The sequence below is a fragment of the Poecilia formosa genome, unplaced genomic scaffold (assembly GCF_000485575.1).
Source record: "Poecilia formosa unplaced genomic scaffold, Poecilia_formosa-5.1.2 Scaffold16, whole genome shotgun sequence".
NCBI classification, from domain to species: Eukaryota; Metazoa; Chordata; class Actinopteri; order Cyprinodontiformes; family Poeciliidae; genus Poecilia; species Poecilia formosa.
In genome coordinates this window covers 492,222-506,666 of record NW_006799955.1, presented here as the reverse complement: position 1 = coordinate 506,666, position 14,445 = coordinate 492,222, and the positions used below count along the sequence as shown (strand labels likewise).

The 14,445-nt window shown below is 37.6% G+C and overlaps 1 protein-coding gene across 3 annotated transcripts in view; it reads right to left on the bottom strand.

Moving 5' to 3' along the window:
* Positions 1-14,215, bottom strand: part of klhl6 (kelch-like family member 6) — a 43,864-nt gene extending 29,649 nt beyond the window's left edge. For 2 of the 3 annotated variants that reach the window (XM_016668566.1, XM_016668568.1), the window contains exons 1-2: positions 13,630-13,889; positions 12,473-12,593 (exon numbers count right to left, since the gene is read on the bottom strand). The gene's annotated coding sequence lies outside the window, so the exon portion shown is untranslated. Of the gene's footprint in view, positions 1-12,472; positions 12,594-13,629; positions 13,890-14,134 lie in introns of those variants that run through there. The other variant, XM_016668567.1, reaches the window with a different exon arrangement.
* Positions 14,216-14,445: the final 230 nt, after the last annotated feature.

The window sequence follows — 14,445 nt, the reverse complement described above, 5'->3', positions numbered from 1 at the left end:
TTGGAGTGTAAATGTGCCCTGCTCTCAACGAGAATTGAAGGTTGCTGTGTTGTTTGTTATTAGCCGCTTTTTAGCCACTTTTTCAATCCCCAACATATTTTCCTTTAAGACCACTCAGGTCTTCTGGTTGAAGTCTATTCTTCATGATGATCCTTGATAATTTTGATGATGGCATTTCATGTAGCACTTATTGCTTGTTTCATAATTGGTCAATGTCTAATGTTTTTATGACGTAATGGACTTTGAACTGCCTTGTTGCTGAAATTTGCTATACAAATAAACTTGATTTGAAAAAGAGATTTTATCTCAAGGGTATTTCTGGTAAAATATTGGTTAAATTACAAAAAAGTGCCTCTGATGAACTCCAAACAAGATTTTTTATTTTTTTTTGTAAGATTTTTCGGAACATTTTGCTCAGTTGTGTCTCACAGCAAAACAGCGTGGTCCTCAGAGATTTCCAAAACATTTGAGGGGTCTCCCTGACGAAACTTATCAGTTGTCAGGAAAGCGGTATAAAAAGACATCCGAAAATGCTAAAGTAGACCAGTGAAGACTGATGAATAAAATGCTTATCAGGGAAGTTTACAAGCCTAAAATGAGCTGTATTGACAACAGTTGTCTATACTCATACATTTAAGAGTAGGTAGGGTGACAAAATGGAATCTGTTTCTCGGGATAAAATCAAGCTGGTATGACAAAATTGTGCAAAAAAACTTTTATGGTCTCCTGAAAGCATGTGGTGAAATTATGACCTGATGGAATATGGAATAGAGGGTAATTTTTTTGGACTCGATTTCAAAAGGTATTTTTGCTGCAAAAATACATGATGGCTCCATCATAACGGTTTAGGGCCGATTTTGTTCTACTGAAACTACTGCCTTAGTCAAGGCGGAGAACAGTTTCAACCACCGCTCAGTGTAGGCAGAACATTGAGTGGTTACTTAGAACAGCAAACAGGAAGAGGGCTATTATCTTTTTTGCAGAACAAGAATCAAATGCTAACATCAAAACCAACAAAAAGAAATCAAGCTTCACACAGAAACTAAATTCAACTACAAATCTGAAGGAGATGCACTTGATAGATCTGTTTAATTTTTGCATGGAAGTGTGTGAAACTATTGCTAAGTTAAGATGTGGCATTCTGCTACACACTTACCTAGATATCACGAATGTTTAAGTAAAATCAAAAGTCATTCCAATTCCAACAAAGTACGAGTTTAAGGGTGTCCAGAAGCATGCAACCACATTGTTTTAGGTTTTATTTTCCTCATGAAGGAATGTCCACTGTAGATGGGAGACATTGGTCAAGAACTACTTTTGCAGCAACTTAAAAAAATCTAGATTTAGATTTAATTTAAATTTCAGTAACACCACAATTTTGCTTATTTGTGGCAAGCCACGTTCCTTTTTTAGTAAATGTAAAACAAATCCATGTGATCTGGGATATGAATTTCTGCACGTTTCCATTTGTTGTGTATAATTGCAAACATACTAAGGGAGCTGCATAAGGTGGGGCAAGCAAATTAAAGTCAATAATTAAGTTCCCTGCTCTATTAATCCAGACAGCAGCTCTATCAGTCCATTTGTGTGAGGAAGTAAAACAGCTTAGTTATTGCATTAACTTTTGCTAAGAAGGAGAAGAACACCACATAACTATTGCATATTAAGCAGAGAGAATTATACTAGTAGTTCTAATTTTGATTTTCTATTTTAAGATGAAAAATGTGAGAAACTACACAAAGAGCTTGTTCTGTGGTTTTTCTTCTTTTTTTTAATCTCCTTAGAGATAACAAAACACTGCTTCAGTAGATCTGTTACATAGTGTAACTCTGGAGGAGATGCAGAGATCCACAGTTCAAGTGAGAAACTGCTTTGTCATTCGAGACAATCCCAACTCAGACAGATGAGACAATAATCAATATTTATGGCCTATACACTATCCACAGCTTTTATTAACAATAAAATTGCACAAACTGAAATTGCAAAAGTACATTTCTTTAACGGAAATGCACCAATTTTGAAGTAATTCACTTTTTTTGATCAAATGTTTTTTTTACGCTAAGATGAGGTGGTTTTATGACCGTATCAAAATGGATGTATTTTTCTAAAACTGCAATGGACACACGAGTCACTTGATCGATAGCCGGATGTTACTACAGGCAAAAACAATACGAACAAGTAGTAGGAGGATGATGGTTTGTTTTTCAGACAATGTGCAGCTGGCCCCATCAGAGCTCTCACAGCATTGCACAGTTCATAAACTTATTTGAACTGTGCAATGCAAAGTTCTGTTTAATCCATAGCTCTTACGTAAAATAACAGACTACAACTTCCCCCAAAACATCACACAAACCCAAACTACGACGTCAGTGTCTCCTTTAATGGCTGATGGATGATGAGCTCTAGCACCTTGACTCAATTATGACTATATTTTATGTATCTTTTTGCATCTGTCTCTGCCATGATTTTTGTATGATTTATTGGATGAACGAGCTTATTCACATGTGATATTAATTTCATTTATTAGTAAATGGAAACACCACAATTGTGAAACTTCGACATTGTAGATAAAGATTTGTGCACATTTGTACTAACGACTGGAATTGTGACTGCATACAATCAGATAAATGCCATTTCTGGTGGCCCACAATCTCTGGTTATGGCCTGCCAGAGCAGGGTGTGAACTAAATTCAGTGCTGTTCCGGAAGAAAAAACTTTGAAAGCTCAAAAAAAAAGAAGAAAAAAGATTGTGACTGAATACAAAACTATGCCACATATTTAAAAACAAACAAACAAACAAACAAACAAACATTTGACCATTGTTCTTCTCCTTAATAATTGTACACTTTATCACAATAAATCTAAATAAAACACATTGACGTTTCTAGTTGTAAAATGGAAAAATATAATAAAATAAGTTATTTTACAAAGTACTGTGTCAGTAATAGCCATCTTTACTAAACCCATGAATGTTTCCGGTAAGTAACTGGGTTAGTTGTTATCTCTGCTGATCTCTTTCCAGATATGATTTCACATAAGCGGCTTGGTGCTCTGCCCCATGGGTGCTGATTGATCATCAGTGAAAGCTGTGATGAAATAGTTTTTCAAGCTGGAACAGATAAACTGGCTTTTCTTTCAAGTCTGTCAATGTCTTCCTGAGGAAAAGAAATGCTGGACACACCCTTTTATTTTATGCTCTTCAGAAAGTAGGCCACATATATAGTTTAGATCAACAAAAAAAAAAGAAAAAAGAAAGAAATCTTTTATTTAATGTATTTCTATATGTTCTTATTTATTTATTTTTTTATTCATCTGAATGTTCATGTAAATTTCAGGAACACAGTAGGAAGAAATACAATTTTTAAATCTTACCCAAATGCAAAACATACAAAAAAATACATTTCTCAACTCTCTGTGTCGAGACCAAAAATTATGTTCAGTAAATCTAATGTTAAATCTCAATTCAAACACAGCAAAGGTCTAACTTAAATGACAACTTAACCACCTAACGCTTTACCATCACTGATGCAAATAAAGCCTTCAACAAAGAAAACAATGATGTCAGGAAGTACACACAGGTTCCACTACAGAGGAAGCAAAACTGATTTACATGTCAGGTAGGTTTTGTTTTTGGAAGTTGTCCATCTGGTTTAGATGAACTATCTGATAGGAACATGGTACCAACTATTTTACTTTCTTTCCAGTGATCAACTACCTTTTCCCAAAGCGCCATCATGTGGTGCATCAGTTAAAATGTCTCAGCAATAATTTGTTAAATTGTCCTGCATTGAGGCAACGATTCTAAGAACATCTCCATCCTCCATGAAGCCCTGCATAAGCTGATACTAGCAAAATATATGATGTACATATAATTAAAATTAGTGAAATAAGTTTTCCCTTGACCTTTCATGACCCATATGGGGTAAAATGTTTCCTAAAAACTTCTATTAACGTTTGTGGTTGCAATGCGATTCAAAAGGCGATAAGAGAAAAACCTTCACTTTTCAAAAGACATTTTGGTTATGGATATATAGTCAAGCTTAGTTTAACAATGACCAGTCCAACTCACATCTTAGACAAACACCACCACTGCCAACATGAGCGACCAAGGTTTGCCCTAAACAGTCTTCTGAAATAGAGCATAATGCAAGGCAGACATAGTGATATAACATTCAGAGAGGAGAAACCCCCAATCTGCCATCTGTGTGAATTACATAACACGTCTGCTAAACTCTGAATGTCTGCCTCTCAGAGGTGCTGCTTCCTCTTACCTCAACTTCATCCAGTTTTTCTTTTTTAAACTCAGACCCACATCCTGCTTCCTCGTAGGTTTATCTTTCTCTCTGATGCTACTTTTGCTCTAAAAGAAATGACAAGGCCTAGAAGTACTCCCTAACGCTCTTAGCGTGAATGAGAAGCTGCAGGTTTTTTTTTTTACTTTTTTCACTTCCATCATTTTTTTGAACACCAGATGGCGCTCTTGTTCTCCCAAAGTAAAAGCACTGACGCTCTGTAACCACAGAAAAGCAGCCAGTGTTTCCCAGCTTGACTTTTTGCATCTGATTTAAAATTCTCCAACCATGAAATGTTTTCAGTTCCTTCTGTTTTAACAAACACTGTCATCACATGCTGTCACTAAAAGAATAGTGAATAATTATGTGTAAGTAAAAAAAAAAAAAAAAAACAACTAACAAATTAATTAAAAAAAATTTGATTTATTTTTATTTATTTAAAAACTAACATCAAATAATCTAAAAACGTGTGGTGTGCAGTTGTTTTCAGCCTCTGATACTCCTCAGTAAATTCCTTTGCAACTGCCTTCAGACATTACCTTATTACTAAGTGAACTCTACTTGCAGTCGTTTCTAAACTACTAGACTTGGTGTGAGAGGCCTGAAGAATAACTGACCGGATAAAGCAAAGCAACAAGAAAACTGGCACGGAGGAAACCAACAATGAAGAATCTGGTGGGAAGGTGAGGAAACAGAAAATATCCAGTGCAGACGTGATTAATTAGGGTAATGTGGTGAAGCTGGGGAAGAAACACATCTGGAAATCTGAAGGAAGGTGATTAAAATTAGAAAAAACAGAGCAGACTAAACCCGAGCAAATGAATATGCTAATCAAAGAAAAAAAAAAAAAAGAATTTAAACTACTAAGATCCTAAACCAAATACAGACCAGAACACAAGAAAGAACAAAAAACTCCACACAAGGAGATGTGGGAAGACCAAAGTGGCGTCAGGAAGCAAACCAAGTATCTCAGCACAAATACTAATGGGTAAAAACAGGTAAAAGTACCTTCAAACTCAGGTATTTTGAACTTACACATACTCTCTTTTTTTACTATTTGTGTATAACTAAGAAGTAACTTCTGTTACTTTAAGATGAGCATGAGGCCACCACCATGCTGTGGACTCAGAAACGTTTTATGAAAATCTGGATAAGTCCTTTTTATAGCAAGCTTTTTGTTGTTTTATGCTTTACTCTTCACAATTGCATACATTTGGACACATGGGATCATACACAAAAGTCATAACAAAAGCCTTATAATCCCGCATCTTCCTGTTTTAAGAGAAAATGCCATTTCAAACAATGGCATTTGGGAGAGAGGACTAAGCATGACTGACGGGTTTGTTCAAGCAAACACTCCAGAGTATTACTTCATTTGTCGAACTCCACCACAACACACAAGTTCATGAATTCACAGACTACTCCATAAACTGTTCAGAGCCATCTGCTTTTCCTTGTCGAGGCCTGATTGTTATCCCCCAGGACTGCTGCTGCTGCTGCTGCTGCTGCTGCTGCTGCTGCTGTGTGGCAAGAATGAGCTTGAGAGTCCAAAATAAAAACAGCCTTAAATGGCGCAATATGAAGTAATAGCCTGTTCTCCTCGCTGTCATGGGAGCTCTCAATAAAGTAAAAAAAAAATTTTGGTCTTCACAGACGCAACTACACGGATGGAAACTGAATGAATCTGCTTTGTCTGGGCTCCTCCTGTCACGATGACCCAATTGTGAGCACATCTTTTACATTTACCTGTGTACATGCACATGCTGCCACTCAAATTTTTCATTAATTTGGCTTTTTTATTTTGCCACGTTTTCCTAGACAGGAAACAAATGTTCAAATCTCAGTATCATGCTGCATGCACAGAGACGTGTCACTACATCTTTTTTTTTTTTTTCGCTGCTATCCTTTTTTCCAATTTTTCATTTTCTTGTTTTTGTCTTTGTTGTGTCAGTGGGTGGATGAAAAAAAAAAAATACAGCAACGATGCTAAACTGAGTCTTGATTGAGCATATTTCTCCTTCCATCTTGCCTAGTCTCCAGAGGCCACACAGCTTAACAAGACAGGAAAGATATTTCCATCCAGCTGACAAACACGAAACAGATTAGTCATTTGGGGATTTAAAGCAAGTCTCCAGAGTTGATAAAATGATAACAACCTGTCTGCGCTTCTTTTATAGAACCGCTGAAGCTCTTAGCATGAAATCGACGCCTTCCTGTGTTGCTTGTTCTGATCGTTAACAGTTTTAATTCACAATAGCATCATGCAGGAATAACAACATACCAGAAGCGAAGGCACGACATTGACGGCAACATGTGAAAAGTGTGAATACCAGCTGACTCATGGTGGGAGTTACTTCCCATACCTAAATACAGCACCACTATGGAGACTTCCAAAATTATGAAGAGTCCCTGGTTCTTTTTTAGCTCGTCTTACACTACAGTCACACATTTCAGAGGACTTGTATTCCATAAAATATGAACAAAGTGGAGGAAAGTTTGTTGCTTTGACAATATATGAAGAACTTCAGTGGGCTCTGAAAGGATGTGTGAGATTTCAGCCGCAGCAGAACATTTTTTTTTTTTTAAATGAACCGTGACTTCTGACTGAAGCCGCTCATGTGAACTCTCCTGTGTGGGGGAAATGGGAAAACTGCTAGTTAAGCCGATCCAACACTGTTTGTGCACAGTTTGATGTTATCTTGTTTTGAATCTGGCAGAGCTGCCACAAACCGGAGGCCTCTTAGCGAAAGGGACAAGAGCAGAGGAAAATGTCAGCGGCTTCCGAACAATTCATTCTTTCTCTTGTGTTATCAGGAGCAGGACAACAAATGTTGGCAAGCAGGGGAAATCCATCTGCGGTGCAAGTGCAAGTGGCTGGTTGGCCAGTTCCTGAAGGGATTCTGACATTCATCATGTTATTTATTTATTTTTTTTAAAGAGTAATGTTACAGATAATTTAGTTTTGATTACATGAGATAACAGAGGGGCAGGACTCAGAAAGAAAGGAACATGCAAAAGAAAAATCAACCTTACGCTGATTTTCCAAAAGTACTGGTACCACTTCAGTCCACAAAGTCCCAGGCTAAATCCATTCAACTATCTGTGGCAAAACTTCCAAATTGCTTTCTGGCTGAGCAAGAAATATCTTGCTAAGACAAACTGGCAGAAATTTGGTAGAGATGCACTTCAGAAAAACTTGTAGCAAAACAAGGGTTTACAGAGTTTTGACACAAATGTGCTGAACACAAATCTACACCATACTCTTCAGATTTTTATTGATAAAAAAAAAAAAAAGTAAAACCATGTGTACTTTTCTACTTCACAATTGTGCCCTACTTTTTCGAGGTTGTAATGGGCTTTTGTCTCTTGCATGGCAGCATTTAATTATTTTAATAGATGTTGTAGACCAATATCTCAGCCCAGCTTCTTGTTTTGGTCCTGCATCTGTCATTTTGCCCTAGTAAAAAAAAGAAAGTCCAATGAAAGAAGACTGAAAAATAAAAAGGAATACAAACTCTAGCCTGCCTTTGCTGCTTTAAGCCACGTTTCCCCCCACCCCCCAGCTACTGTGGATTACTGTATTTGCCATCACAGCCAAATTATGCAGGGAAAGACTAAGATGACACAAATCAGCTCAAAGCTAAAATCACACAGATCCATCAAACAAACAGAACCAATCTGTGTTTGTGTTTGCTGCTTTCTTTAGTTCTGATCTGGACATTCGAATAGCTGTCCGATGCCATAAAGTCTTCATTACCCCAAATAGGAGTGGGATAATTATGTATTTACAGTCTAAAATGATTTAAAGTTTTTTATTATTATTACTATTATTATTATTCCTCACTGTTCCGGCTGAATCTCTCAGTTTCTCTGTTGTCTGAGCAATTTATTCACGCCATAAAGCCCGTTTTGACAGGCAGCGAGCCTCCAAATAAGATAGCTGATGTCTTCATTAGCACTGGTTTAGATTATGCATCTCTCTTCCTCCCTCCCGAGCCACCAGCAGCACCGACGCTCTGCTGCGCCCATCAGCCTCACTCTGTGTGTGAGGCGCCATCCCAACTGCTGAAGCACTAACTCATGTTGCTAATTAGCTGACAAATACTCCACAGTTCCACTGAGGAGCTGGCAATTTAACCACAATAATATTTGTATACTTGGGCAACCGCTAACAAATATGCAAATATGCATTCAGATTTAACACATTATATTTTTGTGCACTCATACGGCAATAAGAGGTAGCGTACCTTAAACACTACATAAGATCTGCTTTTACTTCAAGGTGATTTAATGAGAGGATCGAAAGGACATCAGCAAAACTTTTTAAGCAGACAGTGCTTAGGGGTCAACATCTGTTTAGCCATGACGATGGTAACAATGCATCTCAATGTGTTTTATTCATGCAAGTTTTGCAGGAGCAAATAAACAGCAAGTACTATGCTAATTTATTATTATTTTTTTTATCTACTTCGGATAATATAGTGACATAAATCCAATGAAAATAACAAAGATAATGATTTCTGAGTTAGAAAATACTGATTCTCAGAAAAATAAAAAATAAATAAATAACAGCTTAGTGCTGTCAAAGTTTGTTTTGACACAAACCCAAAACAATTAGATTTAGAACAGTTGAGACAATTAAAGTGTACACATACTCAATTTGGAAGACAATGACACAGAAAACCTTTCATATGCTTGAAGGTGATTCTGGCAAGACGTTGTTTTTGCAGTTCAAACTTTGGTTTATGGCATTTAAGCACTTTTTTATTGAGCCAACTGGGGTTAAGTGATCAGCAGTAGATACTACTATTTTCTGCTGTGCATATTCTCTGCTGGAATTTTTAAAATCTAAGTCTAAAACAATTGCCTAAATTGCCCCTCAGAATCCAGAAATTGGATTTGGAAAGAACAAATACTCACAAACAAATTGTAACATCCAAAATGACTGTTTAGTTCATAAATGTGCATAAGTACTTTAGTACCTGGACTTTGATCGGCTTTTATTTTTTTGACTTTTATATTATTGGCTTTTACCTTATCAATAGTGCACGTAGTAATGTGAAATCCTTAATAGTGACACCAGCTGTGATCGCTGTAGCAGCACCACTTTTTCAGAGTGAAGCTCTGTGAAGTTATTACCATTAACAGTTAACTTTCCTGGTGTAGAAGAGTGTAATATTGAAAAATCAGAAGCTCTCAGAGTAGATTAAGGAATTTCGGTGATTTTAGCAATTTAACAATTTCTTAATTTCTTCCAAAGATGATTTTTGTGTGTGTGTGTGTGTGTGTGTTACCTGTTATTGTACTGAAAGTCTAGCTGGTCAACGTCTACTAGCATAGCACTGTTTTCCAAGGACGTAAACATTCAATTTGCGTTATTTTAAATACCTAAAATGAACTAAACAATTGTAACAATGATGGTGACGATGGTCGGAGTTTGCCCAGCGATCGTTGGGTTGTCTGTTTGAGCCCCACTCCGTCCGCTTCTCTCAGTGTGTTCTCGGGCAAGACACTTCACTTGTGTCGCGTGCTGGTGATGGTCAGAGGACCAGATCAGACTGCCCCAGAGAGGCTGTGGCCAGCTGTCCAGGAACTGGTTATAATCAGTGTGTGAATGGGTGAATGACTTGAATGTAGTGTGAAGCACTGTGCTTGATAAAGTGGACTTGATAAAGTGCTATACAAGTACAGATTTACCATTTAAAATGTTTGGTCCATCTGATTATTGGTTCCAGAACTTTGAGTATTTCTTCACTTTCCTACAAGCTATCAGTGATATGACAACTGTCAACAATAAGGAAGGGAACTATAATCTTCATTATTAGAAGGTTTTGGGATAGCTGTAATTAAAAAAAAAAAATTACAAGTGGGTGCAATAGATTGAGCCTCCTGTCCTAATATTGTCCCACTAGTCAGTTAGTTTACAGTCAGGCTTATGTCAGTTTACTGGAGAATCTGACTACAACCTCCAAGGTTGCCATGGTAACCAACTCCATGGGCATGTTAAAAGTAAGTTTGTGAGAAAATACCTTTTCAGAATGCAAATTCGTCAGATAAGACTGACATTCACGATACCGATCAAGGCAGGTGAAAACAGCACATGTTGAAATGTCAGCGTTTCTGTCTCTTTCATTCTCACTCAGGCAACCTTCCTGCTCTTTGTGAGCAGCTGGTTTGTGGGATGCCGTGGCAGGCAGGGCTGTCACATCGCAAAGGTTTGGCAGGGTGACACCGAAAGGGCCTTCAGGGCAGACCCAGAGTCTGGTCCAAGTCTGCATGGAGGTGTATTATTTATTTATTTATTTAATTTTTAGGTCTATAGCAGAGCAAAGTAGGAGGTATAATGAAGCTAACAATAATCTGCACAATACTGCATTTTTTTCTCTTCTATTCATCACTCTGTTTCTGGTTGATTGCATTCACAACAGATCTAGGCATTGAAGAGACAGCTGTTTTAGCTACAAGCACAATTTGCATTCTTTCATTTGGATCTAAAATTAGGCTATTTAGTGTTTAGCGGTTCTTTGTTCAATAAATTGAATGCAAGCTACACTGGAAGACTATAAACTGTAATTATTTGCCATAACGAACACAATAAATCAATTTTTGCTCTATTTGTCATAATTTCCATTCAAAGGAAAATCCACTCCGATTTCAGCTGGGCAGAAAATTGCTGGTACGCTGAAAATATGAATCGTTTCAAGCCTCCAGTCACACTGCACTCTGAGTTGTAAATACATGTGTTTTTTTTTTTTTTTTTTTTTGCAGCTAATTGAAATTAAAGCTAAAGCTAACTGGGTTATCACCAAGGGTGCAGATGTTTGACATTTTCACCCATCTTTCAACATCTCAGGAACTTGGTCCAGCCACAGACTTATGATTGAGAGCATGACTCAACAACAGATGCCTTTGCTCCTTTCCTGCTTCCTCTCTGTTGATCCTGTTCATTTCCTTTTTTCCGCTCCACTGTCAGGGACTGCAAGTCTGTCTAGTGTCTCATCTACATCTAAAAGAATTAGAGAAGCAGACGCTGGGAGTATTATTTAAAAGTACTGCAGCAAGCAAGCCTCTGCGAAATTAGTCAGCAAAATTAAACTTTATCACATTTTCTCATGTCACAGCCACAAAATAAATTAAGTAGTAGTTTAATATCTGATGAAATGAGGAGACCTCTTTGCAGTTTGTCACAAGAAATGTAGGGGACACAGACAGCATGTGGAGGAAGGTTCTCTGAACAGATGAGACCAAATTTGAGATTTTTGGCGGGAATGCAAAACGCTATATTTGACATTAAACTAATGCTACACGCTATCCCAACAGTGAAACATGGTAGCGGCAGCATAATGTCATGGGAATGTTACTCTTCAGCAGGGACAGAGAAGCTGATCAAAGATGATGGGGAGACAGGTGGAGCTAGATACTGGACAACCCCGGAAGAAAATCTGCAAACCACTTGAAAGTGGGACACTGGTTTTCCTTTCCAGCTGCCCTAAACGGGTTAGAGCTTAAATGTAATGGCTTAGATTGAAACATATCCATATAAGTCCCCTTCTCAGTACAATCTGAATGAGTTTGACATGCTTTGAATACAACAATAGGCAGGAAATGTTAGTCCCTGGGTGTACAAAGCTCAGAGAAATGTGTCCCAAAGAATCCATCTTTAGCTTTAAGAAAAGATGGTACAGACGTTGGGTAGTTGAATACACAATGCTTGATGCACATTTCAGATATGTATTTATATTACAAACAAAATAAAACCATGCAATTAATTATCTATCACATCAAATCCTAATTACATTTATTGAAGTCAAGCCAATATTTATCCAAGAGCACTTTTAAAAACAACCAAAGCTGACAAAGTCAACAGTGGTTGATAAATACCCAAATATACAACAAAATACAGAACAAAAAGGAGACAGAAGCGCTGATGTTTTTGGTTTTAATGTCACAAAAGGTGTATCTTTAGTGTTATGTTTTCTCTTTTTGCTGAGGATGTAAAAAGAACATTTTAATTTATGTTTTTCTTGATTTGTTTTTTGGAGGAGAAAACCTTCAAATATAAAGGCAAAAACAGAACACTACTTCAAAATAGGGTAAAATGAGGAAGAAAACCTTATTATTTGCCATTCACTTCTGCTGTCTTGCCACACATTCTTCCATCTCTGCTTCATCTCCCCCACCTGTAAATGGCTGCTGCTCAGGATGTCCCTGCATCTTTAAAATGTCACGCAGTCTCTGCTAGGGGCAACTCTGCATGCTTCCAAGCTGCAGCGGCTGATTGTGAATCCAGGTCCTCTTTCCCTGTCACATCGGTGGTAATTGGTTATTAAAGAAAACATCACCAAAAAAATAAAAAATACATTTGAACAGATTTTTGAGTCTTTTTTTTTTCAGAAGCTGCAAAGATTGTAGCATTTTCATAACTTCCCAACTGATTAGTTTTATTCATCGAGCTTTTAGCTTTTGATTATCAGTCTACATGTGTCACGATCCAGGGGTGCTTTAGAATTTTCATTTGTGTTTTGATTATTTCCTTGTTTTAATTATGTTGCACGAATCTTTCCAAACTCATCCAATTTCTCTCTGTTAGAAATGTGTTTCCACATTCACCCATCCGTTTGTTTCATTTCTTTGTTTATTCTTGCATTCTGTTCCTAATAAATATGAATTTATAATAGTTTCTTTGAGTCTTAGTTCATTTGTTTTTTAGTTAATTAGTCCCTTTCCCTCAGTTTCCCGGTTTCCCTCCTGTCACAGCTGTTCCTCGTTGCCTCTGATTAGTTAATCTGCTTCCTTTGTCATTCCCGACCCTTCCGTCAGTATTTAAGCTCCTGCTTTGAGTTTCCCAGCAAAGCAACTCATCGTTGTTTTGTGGGGTCCTTTCTAAGCATAAACATGACAACATCAGGAAAGGATCTTCCAACATTAAATGCTCAATGTTCAGGAAGTCCTCAAGACCACCTGCAACTGTCAGTCAGGCAGAGGGCTAATAACTGGTTGCATTTACTCAGTTGCATTTACCCACTTCACAAAATGATGAATTTGCTTGCTTTATACAAAGATGGTCAAACTCTGGAAGTATTATTATTCTAACATGCATGCATTACCTCCTTTAAAGATTTGCTTCAAATGTTTTAAAAAAAACTGAGGATTTGAGGGTTCTTTGAATTAAGAGATGGTTTATTTTTACATTTTATTAACAGCACCAGAATCTGCACACAATGTTATATTTTGTCTATGATTTTCAGATGACTACTTTTTTTTTTCACCCAACTTCAATAAAAGAATATACTGAAGTAGTGCTACTCTTAATTGAGTAAAATCTGTGGCTACCTACCTCTGCCCCCAGCTATTCTAGTCTGGGAGAAAGCTCACCAGCAATTCAGGATGCTAATTTAATTCCTTGTTTACGATCACTTAACGGCAGATGTTGGCTTATAGGGCAGTGTTTCAGCTGAAAAAAGATCATGATACAATAAGAACCATTTTAAAAGGCTGCATCACCATTAGATCCTGTGAAACCACACCGTCTAAACAAGCTGCAGAAGAAGCTCTGATACAGGTTTCACAGTGAGAGAAATCGCAACAAGCCTTTCATCCCGTGCATCTCTCTCTCTGCCACAGCAGGCCCATTAGACGTCATGATGCAGTGTGCAGTAATTGGTATTTCTGTTGGTAAGCAGCTTCCTGCCAGAGCTGAGCTCCATGCTGTGCTGGAGACTGATATCAGAACTGCAAAGAACTCCTGACTGAGCCTTTACAGCAAGAGACTTATCACTCAGACAAACACCTCCCGTGATAAAAAAAAAGAGAGACAGAGAGAGAACAGAATTCAATCGTACATTCTGTTGGCAGAGATTTGGTTCAGTCTGTGTCTCACGTCCTGCAGCAGAAGCATCTCTGTATGACGACGAAGCAACAATACCTCCCCCTAAAAGGATAATAGTTGTCGCATACTTAATGTCATTAACTGAACGGGAGGTAATAAATTAACATTATATTAAATGCTGCGTGTTATCAAAAGTGGCTCCTCGGTTTACATAGATGGCAGCAGGGCGCTTGGCCCTTTGATGTGGTAATAGGATGTTTTGGTTTCTGTGTGTCTGGTGTGTTTTGGCGGTGACAGGCATTCCCAACAGTTACTACTTCAAAA